The following is a 10,392-nucleotide window of genomic DNA, read 5'->3' on the forward strand; positions in this document are numbered from 1 at the left end:
TTGCTCAGTGTTCCCACACTCCATCAGTCCATGGGTGGGTTTGGATTCTAGCCCAAGGCATTTTGCCTCCCTCACACACAGAGGAGGTAGTATGTGTGTCTGCTTGGGGGTTGTGTAGTACATAATGAGAACCAAACACTTCATGTCTAATAACATCTGGCTTCTCCTGTTTAAGCAATAGTTTTTCACTCTCTGATCGTAAGTTTTCTACTTGTTCCACTTAAATTATGGAAAATCATACCAGTCCATGTAAAACAGATTAGAGATACTTTAAAACCATTCTACCACCCAAAATCAGTTGCACAAGCTCAAAACCAGTGCCAAAGGTTAATAATCTAAATTAACAGAATTTTGCAGCAGATTTATATGGTCAATACAAATTTTAAGAGAGAAAGTCTTCAGACTTATGTCTGTAAAACTGTCTGGATGAGAAAGTACTCACTGCCCTCTTCTCTTTTTCTTGTCATCTCTCTCAGTCACCACTGTAATCATAAGCCATCTCATCAGATTTCCTTCATAAAATGATCTCTACATTTATCTGTCATCCTGCCTTGAGTGAAGTGGCTCTTTCACTCATCTGACAGAAGTAGAGTTGGTTTGCCAAATTTCCATCACTATCACTGCATGACACAACTCTGGGATATTAATAAATAGTTTATTACCTAGGGCCACCCAACATGGATTACTTTGGAAGCATCTCTTATCTTAGTGCAACAATTATAGCATTTAATAGGTTAAGGGATATAGTGTATGTAGGATTTCAGGAAATCCTTTTGCAAGGTTTTCATTCCTTAGTTGAGATGCAGGGCACAACTATATAAGGATTAGCTGGTCCTTCTCCCAACACATGCTTCTTTGATGATACCACATCCTTCTATCTTCCTCTGTGGAACAGAAATGGAGAATAGTCATGCTAGGGGAATTATTAGCCTCAGCCTCCTTTATACCTTTAAGGCAATCACATTCCAAGACAAGAGTATCAATGTGCAGCACTTTCAGCATGTGTAACTTAGGTAGCTTATGAAGTCATGAAAACCTCCAGATATATTCCTCTTTTAAAGACTAACATATGCTATAAACCTTAAGCTAGGTTTAATGCAAGTGTTGATTTTTCAAAGTGTTTTGAAGATGGAACATGTTTTCTAATAAAATGTACGGGCATTTTTTTTACTCTGGACAGAACTCTTGAACCTTTTTTTCCCCCTGAGGGAGAACTAACTATTCTAATAACCCAGGATAATTAATTTGTTTGTTTGTATGTTTTAATTTGACACTCAGCACCATGGTATCTGAATGGAATATTGCTGCAATGGAGGAGCATATGAAATAGCTTATGGAGAGTGACAATTTTCAGCCCAGTTCATTAAAGAACAAATACTTCTATGCACACATCTTTTGCACAGTACCCTGGATGGGGCAGATAGTGTATGTATGATTTCTACCAGAGATGTGCCAGGAAAAGCCATTCCAAATGCATCAGTCATAGTCAAGATGTAGGGAGGAAAGCAGTTCACATATTTCTGAGCATACATCTCTAGCATCACTGCCTAAAGTGATAGGAGACTGGGCATAGTAACAGGCACAGAAGGTGTCAAGGTTCCTCTGTGTTAATCAGGCAGAGCTACTTGAAAATTTCCCATCAACATGATTTTCCAAAGGAAAAGGGGGTGTTTGATAGCTATAAACAGAAGAACACCTATCTCCATGTATTTTCCTGCCTGACCAGTCCTGATCTTCATTCAACTTCATCTGCTTAGAATTGCTCTTCTCTCTCATATTTCTCAGAATCACCTCCACTCCCACAGTCAAATTTCTTCTTCCTTGGCACTTTTGCTTTGAAGTATTTCTCCCCATTCCCTCTATCCATTCACAGGCTTTCTTTTTGTCTGTCAGTCCTTCTGAGTTCAACTTTGTTGAGAAATTTCCCCCTAAATTTCACCAGGTTAAAACCACTTTCTACCAAGTAATGCATCACTTGGCTAACCCTCCTAGAAGTGCAGATTTTAAAAATTGCTTTGTCCAATGACACTCTGCTTTTAATGGCAATCATTCAAGGTAGCTAGAGTTCTGCTGCTATTCATACATTGGATGCAAGAATTTTTCCTATTACAAACCATGGATTTCATTCTATTAGATGAAGAAAAGCATAACAGAGAACAGAACCATATCTTCAATATGAATTTTTTAGCCAAACATACATGGCAAATTCCCATTATCAGTCTGACCTAGCCTTTGTACGCAGGCAGGATGTCTTCACTGGACAAAATCTGTCTCTATGGGAAAACATCTGTCTTACACACAAACCCACAGCTTCCATCAGGAGAACAAAATCAAACCCCTTAATTTTCCTCCTCACAAATAAGCATGTTCTCAGTTACATCCTTCCATTCCATCAGGATTTTCCACAACAAAAAGACTTGTCTCTCAAGCTGTTGTATCCAAGGGGCTCTCAAGGTCATAGCTGACTGAGTTTCACCTGGCAGCAAAATGGAAGAGATAGTAGAATGCAAGGAGAGCAATATTACAATGGTATTTAGTGGCCAGCCCACTTCTATTTCTAGCAGATATTTATAAATCCTTTTAAAGCAGAACATGTTGCAGAAATCTTGCTTGGAACGACAAAGACATGAGTAAGTGTGACAAGCTCCTTGTCAAAGAAAAAAAGTGTTTCAGTCCTCTGTCCAAATAGATTTCAAAAGACACAATGAGATCCAAGTTTTGTCTGGAAATGGACACAGAGTGACAGGTCAAGTATGGCTTGTAACTGATGACCACATAGTAAATAGGAAGAAAATTACTCCAACAGACAATTTAGACACCAACATTATCCAGTTTTCCTGACACTTACATAACCATTTCTATCTTGCATAATCTGTTCATCCTGTTCAGCTGGGGTCAGGAAACATGAAGTTCTTCAACAAAATAAAAACCAAAGCAGGACTTCCGTTAGCAGTACTGACATCCCTGATGGCTCACAGCCTAGCGTGGTGGACCAGCTAAGCCTCTGAAGGGAATGAAACACATCTGACCTTGCAGAGTCTAAGGAGCTGAATATTCCCTTTGAAGAGGAGCAGATAAAACCCCCTTTACACACACAGACACACATGTACCTACACAGTCTGCATTGGTAGAGGGTGGGTGCTCCAACCACCCTGGCCCTGCCTGGGTTGTGTGCAGGGTGAGCATCTTACGCAGCCTGTGTGGAAGCTGTCGTGGCTGTACCCAGCAGTGCAGCACTTGTTCTCCACGAGACATTGAGGGTACCTCTCCAGCTGCCACTCCAACACCACTCAAGTCTACAAATCCAGCAGCATATCTCATACCTCTGCAGATGTCAGAGATGCATTCATGTATCTAATACAGAAAAAACAAAAACAAAAACTTGTTTCAGTCAGTTGTATCATTCCCTTGGGGAAATACACAGTCTGAGACTGAGAACTCTAAATTTAGAAGCAGTATTCAGCTGACTAAACCAAACCATGCAGTGCCATATCAGGCAGTCTTCAGTATGTAGGACAGTCAGGTGGAGCATCCCAAGGCACCTCTAGTGGCAGGTGTGGCAGGATACCTACCCCCCTCCTCTCTACCACAGATAATTGGTGCATAAAGAGACAGACCGGGCTGAAAGGCTCAGCAAGGGCTCATCTCTGGTGCCAAAAGGGCTCAGAGCTCAGCTAAGAATCAACATCTTAGTCTGGAGAGCTGATTTGGGAAGAGTGAAAAGAAATATTCTTTACTAAGTGACATTGACAAAGTATAAAAGACACACGAGTTATCACAGCAGCAGAAGTCTTCTACACACACACTCTGCAAGTGTGAGAGACCTGGACACAGGTTCCATGGTTACTTCTCTGGGGCTGAGGGAAAGGATCTCAATGTGTGCTGCACCAACAATTGGATGGCAAGATACATTGAATCCGAGGTTATATTATTGTTGATATTATTTCTTCTACCTGTTAATGTACCTCTTTCTAAAGGTATATTAACAGGTACCTTTAACCTCGCAACGTATATATCTACTGATAGTTTCTCTGTTGTCCTTATTCCTGTGTAGTTTGTTTCAAGTCTTATGTCTGTTAGTTTTCTGTCTATTAAATAAATAATGCATTCTATAATAGACCAAATCAGCCATTTTCAAAGAACTTGTGAATAAGAGTGGGTTTTGGAGTGCTGGCCACCTCAAAAAAGCTACTGCCTGCTGCCAGAGGCCTGGGCAAAAGGCAAGGACTTATCTAAACCCCCACATCCATTCATAACAGCAGGAGACTCTATTGTTTTGCTCAGATGTTTACCTGTGATCTGTACAATTCCCATTATAACTAATGCAGATCCTGACTCAAGTCAGTTGCACACACATACACTTGGAATTAAATTTAAGATCTTCTAAAGGTGGAAGACACTCATGTGAGGAGGATGGATATGACAGTAGGCCTACAAGAAGCAGTAACTTTCCATAGCAGCAAGTGAAAACCAGAGAGGGTATCTCAGGGAATCTAAAACATCACAGAGTCCATGTGTGGGCATCTGAATTCAGTTGCCAGTCAGAACATTCAGCAGGGCCTAGAAAGTGACTCAGGTAATGATGAAAAGTTGCAATAGGCTTTAGTTAGATTACAGTAAACACCTTCATTTAGACACCTACACTTAAAGCATCTCTATCTGGAGCTGAATTCCATTTTACTGATCAGAAAGATGCAGTCAGAGCAGACACAGGATCAAGTTTGTCTGCCTTTTAACACCAAGTCTGCAAGTCTTGGTTCAGAATGGCAGGAGAAATTCTGGGTCACAACACCACTTAGCACACTTGGACAGCTGTATAGTCCTTGTAAAAGGGAAAAACTAGGATTAAATTCCTCCCAGACCACATCTATCAAAGTGGTGTGGACACTGACACTGTAGTCCCACTCATTCTACAGTAATACTGTACTGGTAATTAAAATGATCCTAGCAATTGCACTGTTTTTGCCACCTATGTGATGACCACATCACTTACCTCAGCTGACCCCACAGCTGAGTGTAACTAATAAAACAAATTATTCCATGATTCCTGGAGGTAAAAGTAGCTGGTTCACTATAATTTCTGATCTCTACTGTTTAAGATTCCGCTTATGACCAAACTACCAGGAGAACATAATTGTCTTTCCTCTTCTCACTTGACTATTAAACTGCATAAATTGGAAGTCACTAAATGGGAAATGAATGCCCCAATGCTATAGTAGTTTCCACCATGACCTGCAGGTGTGCATTTAATCTTGGGGAGATGGAACAGACTAATCAGAGAACATATTAGGCCTGCTTACTTTTCATAGATTCCATTGAGATTCATTCAAGTCAAATAAAAATATGTCAAATATTTAGGCTGACCTCTACCAGAGGGGAAACCAGAGAATTCCACCTGATAGTTTTTTGTCAAGAAAGAAGTTCTTCCATTGTGGCAGTGGATATCAGTAGAGCAAAGAGAGGACTACTACAGCTGCACTAGAGTTCCTACATGACTAACAAACTGCCTGTGGCCAGGTATATATAGGGAAACATCGCCAATCATAACATCAAACCAAGAGCAACACTCCAGTTATTTATAAGTTTTGTGTTGTTCTTGCTTGTGACCTAAATTTACAAGAAGTTCTGAGGTTAATTTTCATCTTGCTGGAGTTCACTGCTTTTGGGAACATTAAATGTTTCATTGCTATGTGCGATTCTGGCTTCTGCAGACTCTACTGTCATTCTGTCACCTCTGTGCTTTCCCTTTAGGTGATGCTAGATCTACAATCTATTACATTCTGCAAATAAACTGCCGGGGTACTGGCACTTGCTAGTCTACTTTAAAAGCCTCTCTTCCAACAGTAGCTGACAAGGACTGGGCAACAAGTCAAAGGCATTCTCCTTTGGGGACCAGGAAGGCTATGCCTAGGAGATGTGAAAGGAAAAGCCAAATTGTGTTAAACTCTGGTATTAAGAGAGCCAGGAAATGAAGGAAAACAAAAAAGAAGGAGCTGAAATTAGCGTGGTAATTGTGTGGTAGCTGTTGTTGTTATTACTTTTACCTAATGTTTATTCCCAGAATTATAAGCATGAAGAATAAACATGCATCTGTCCAGATTAGACCAATTTTTTAAAGGAGCTAAACTGTGCATATTACTATAAAGGAACTAAAAAAAAAAAAATTAACCTCCACTAAATGGTCTAAAAAACAGACAGTGCTGTGTCCATAAACCTTTTTTACCCTTTTTTCATTATTAAATGAATATATTTATTATTTACAAGAAGACATTATCTGCATTAACTGCCTTGGCACTTTAGGACCTTCAGAGCTAGCTTACTGTCTTTGGGGAGTAACCTTGATAAAAGAGGTATAATAAATGGGGGTATAAAAAGGGTATGATAAAAACACAGGGTTTTTTACCTGCAAAGCCCTGGGGATTTGCCAGCACTGAGAACGGCCATCACAAATGTACAGATAAACACAGGTTAACTGATGGGGCACTGGATGTTAACATCCCAGGCAGACAAGGACTGCTTTGTGCCAAATCGCAGCTCAGCAGCAATTAGCTGGCACACACCTAAGCACTGCGTTGTTGCCACCTGAAGCAAACAACGAGCACTGCGTTACGTAGCGAGAGACTAAAACATTAAATTATACTCGAGCAAAAGGACTTGTGGCCGTGCTACCCCTCTTGTGCGCTGCCAGCCCCGAGAGGCTCAGGGGCAGCAAGGCAGGCAGCAGCTCCATCCCCGGGAAGGCAGCCGGTGTCCCGCTGTTCCACGGAGCTTTGCGAGCAGCCAGTAGATGGTAGCAGCTGTCGGTCACTACTAACCTGAGCTGGATTCCTGCCAGAGCCAGGATGCAGAAACACTCTGCCTTTGGGACAGCGAGAGCTGCTCAGTCTCACAGCAAACAGCCTTTGCTACAGCTGATTTCCACTGATAGGGCAAAACGCGCTCAGAAGTAGTGCTGACCTATATGTGGGCTGCAGCTACGCTGCTCACTTCAGTCAATATTCAGGGGAAAAGCAACACTGGGGCAGAGCTGCATTGTCAGAGTGCGTGAAAATGCTCCGAGCAGATGGAAAGACAAGAAGAGAAAGTCTGTCTTGTCTATCCGTGCCTTTAAAAGAGGGGAAGTTAATAGAATAAGAAAAAAAGGGTTATTACATATGTGCAGAACTTTCAAAAATCTGTATCCCCAAGTTTTCAAAAACCTGTCAAGTGTCTTAAACATTAATTATCTTTATGAGGAAAATATAAAAAATGCAATCATCATGCTATGAGGAATACATGAAAGGAGAAAATATCTCACTGTTGGAGAAAATAGTGCCAAGATTTCTTTTACAGGAATACTCTCTGGTGTTACTGATCGAAAATTATTAGCTTGAAACTACAGGATGTGTCTTATAAAAAAAATTTGTAAATTTAATAACATACTTTCTGCATAAATTAAAATATTTTAATAGAATGTACTTGCTAAATAGTTGAATAAATGCTAATTGAGGGAAACATCTGCTCTGAACAAGAGCATTTACCACAGGCAAAGCGGTTGTCTGCAGTGGCAGTTTGCATGAGGAATAACAGGATGCAAAGCCTCAAACTGTATTTTTACTCTGACAGGGAGTTTAAGGATATGGCACATAGAGTTTAACATACATTGTGTCCCTGATTTCCATACCATACTTGCTTAGTTTTCACAGGAAAAACTGAAGGAGGTGGGAGGAGGTGGGAAGGAGATGTTGTAAATGATAAGAAATGACACTCAGAAGCTTAAACTTAAATACTTAAATAAAGCTGTATTTTTCTGGCTCCCCATTTTCTTCATTATCTCCACTAATAAGGGATATTAGACACATCTGTACATCCTCAGAAACACCTATGCCATGCTCACATGCTGACTGTGAAGAGAGTACCACTTGCTTAGAGGTCCTGCAAAAAGCTTTCTATAAAAAAGAGGGCACATGATGCAGCCTAAAGAGCCTCTGTCAGCCTTCTCACTTTTTCAGAGCTGCCAAGTTATACGGGTTTGGAATCTTTGGGTTTTTTTTTCCTTCCCTCCTTTTAGAAAAGCAGCATCTCTGTCCCTGAATAGACCCAGAGAGCAGAGCTGCTGAGTAAGAGGACTGAGAGCTGGTGTAGATAATAGCAAAGCCTTGCCTGCCATTTTCACGTCCCTGCTAAGCTGTCTTTAATAAGCATCACAATTAGCTTCTGATAGCTGCTTGGAGGCTTGCACCAAGCAGGCTGCCTGGCTGAGTGTGGGTCTTATTAGTGAGTTGCCTCTTCACAAAACTGCCTTCACCAGTGACACCCTTCTCAGCAGCCTCCGCGGAAGCCAGGGGCTGAGCCCATTCAGAGGCTGAGCAGCCTGCAAAGCCCGTACCCTAAAGGACACAATAACAGGAAAATAATGCATAGGAGAATGAAGGAGCAAGGACAGGAGTGCATAGGAGACACTGTGCTGATGCCAAAGGGAACGTGATTGTCATAAGGGTGGTTTTTTGACCTCTAAGCTATCAACCTGATCATTTTCTCTTGGGCTAAATATGCTTACAGCTAGTTTCAGCAACAAGCAATTCTCGTGCCAACATCTGTAGCTTATAGATATGAAAAAAAAAAATAGCCTCCTTTTAAAACATTGATTTATTCTCCACAATAAAATAAAATTATGGTGTTGCTGAAAATAACAGCAGCCCACAGTTCTCAAATACCTGGTAAAAACAATTTGGCTGGCTGACCTCTCGCCTGTGTTTCCTGATTATGTTGTTACTAAAATCTAGTTATAATGATATTTTCTTTATTAAATTATGTGCTCCTGGCAGGTGTGCTTGCTTTTGTAAAGGACAAAGAGTATAATGCATGATCTCAATGCAGTTAAACATCTAAATCCTCTTTAAAATACACATTGTATAAAACAAAAATAATGCCAAAATGAAAAATGTACATGCATTGAATGAACTAAGTTTAAAGTAGGGGTTGGGGTTTTTGTTTTCTCTTATCATTATTATGTTATGCTGCATGTAATGATATTCCAGACATCATCAAGGACTTCGCACAAAATTCTGCATTTATGGAATAATTTTTTTCTACCCTCCAGCTGAGAAAATGTCTTTTAGTTTCATTTAAATCTGATCATTATTTTCCTTCCCATTCTGCATACATTCTCCCTGACACAAAATCTCTCAACAGAAAAGTGAATGTACAGACAATTGCAGTGTTTTGTTTGAAGACTTATAGTACATAATTCAAGGTTTAATTCTTCTAAAAGACAAAACTGATCAATTTCCAATCTTTGTCTGAAAAATCAAACTTTTTCTCCAGAGTGGTCTCTATCAAAGAAGCATCAAAGGCAATATAAAGCAGAATTTTTCCTACCAATGTCATCTATTGTATAACAATTCTCTGTTGGATCTATATATACAGGCATGTACATATGTATAGACAAATTCATACCTACTAGAAATGCTTTCAGCAAATTTAGGAGGGTTACATCAGCTAAGATCTTGACCAACAGTTTTGTGTAATGCAAATTCAATATTCTGAAATTGCAATGATGCAGGCTCTTCTAATAGGAATAATTATGTTGGCAAGCCCTTCCTAAATGGCAGTGTAATAATAGTTTCATTCTGAAATCTGTAAGAACTGTCCTCAGGGGAAGATCAAGGATTCACAGCAGCACAGACAAAATCAAATTTTACTGTCCCAGGAATGAGGACAAATTCTTGCAGTCTCAGTAGCGGATAAGGAAATGCAGTGCCGCAGTAGCCCCGAGCCCCGCCCTGCCGCAGCCAGCTGCTGAGGATGCAGAGGAGCTGGCAGGTGGAGGTGGCCATGCAGGCAGTGGGACCATGGCTAGCCACTGATGGGGACATGGATGTCCACCAGTCACAGCATTCTGAGTTGCTCAGGAAAGACTATACCAGCAGGAGAAATCTGCCCTGCCCCAGGTGAGCCTGCATAACCTCATCTTATGAGTCCAGCAGTGCAGTAGCCACTATGACACCAAAAACATCCTTCTCATTCCTTCCCTTGCTTTCCTGGCATGATTTTTCAGCTCCCATGCCAGTCCTGGACATGTCTGACCCTGCTGAAAAGTGCCCCAGAGCAGTTCTGTAGAATAGCTCTCTGGCAAACTGAAGCATCTTGATCAAGCAAGCACCACTTCAGATGAGAGCAAAATGCTAAAAGCATTTAACAGCCAAGCAAGACTATCAGACAAAGCCATCTGACAGAAGTGACCAAAACCAAAGCACACACCAACCCTGGAGGAATTTATTTCTGCACTGAATCATCTCACTTGCCTACGTCCAACAATGACATAAACCAGAGCCATGAAAACAAGCTTTCTTAGGCCTTCTGAAATGTTTGAATCTCGGGGTTTCAGCTCAGTCTGACCCTTGGTGAAAT

Source organism: Molothrus ater, chromosome 2 (genome assembly GCF_012460135.2).
Source record: "Molothrus ater isolate BHLD 08-10-18 breed brown headed cowbird chromosome 2, BPBGC_Mater_1.1, whole genome shotgun sequence".
Lineage (NCBI taxonomy): Eukaryota > Metazoa > Chordata > Aves > Passeriformes > Icteridae > Molothrus > Molothrus ater.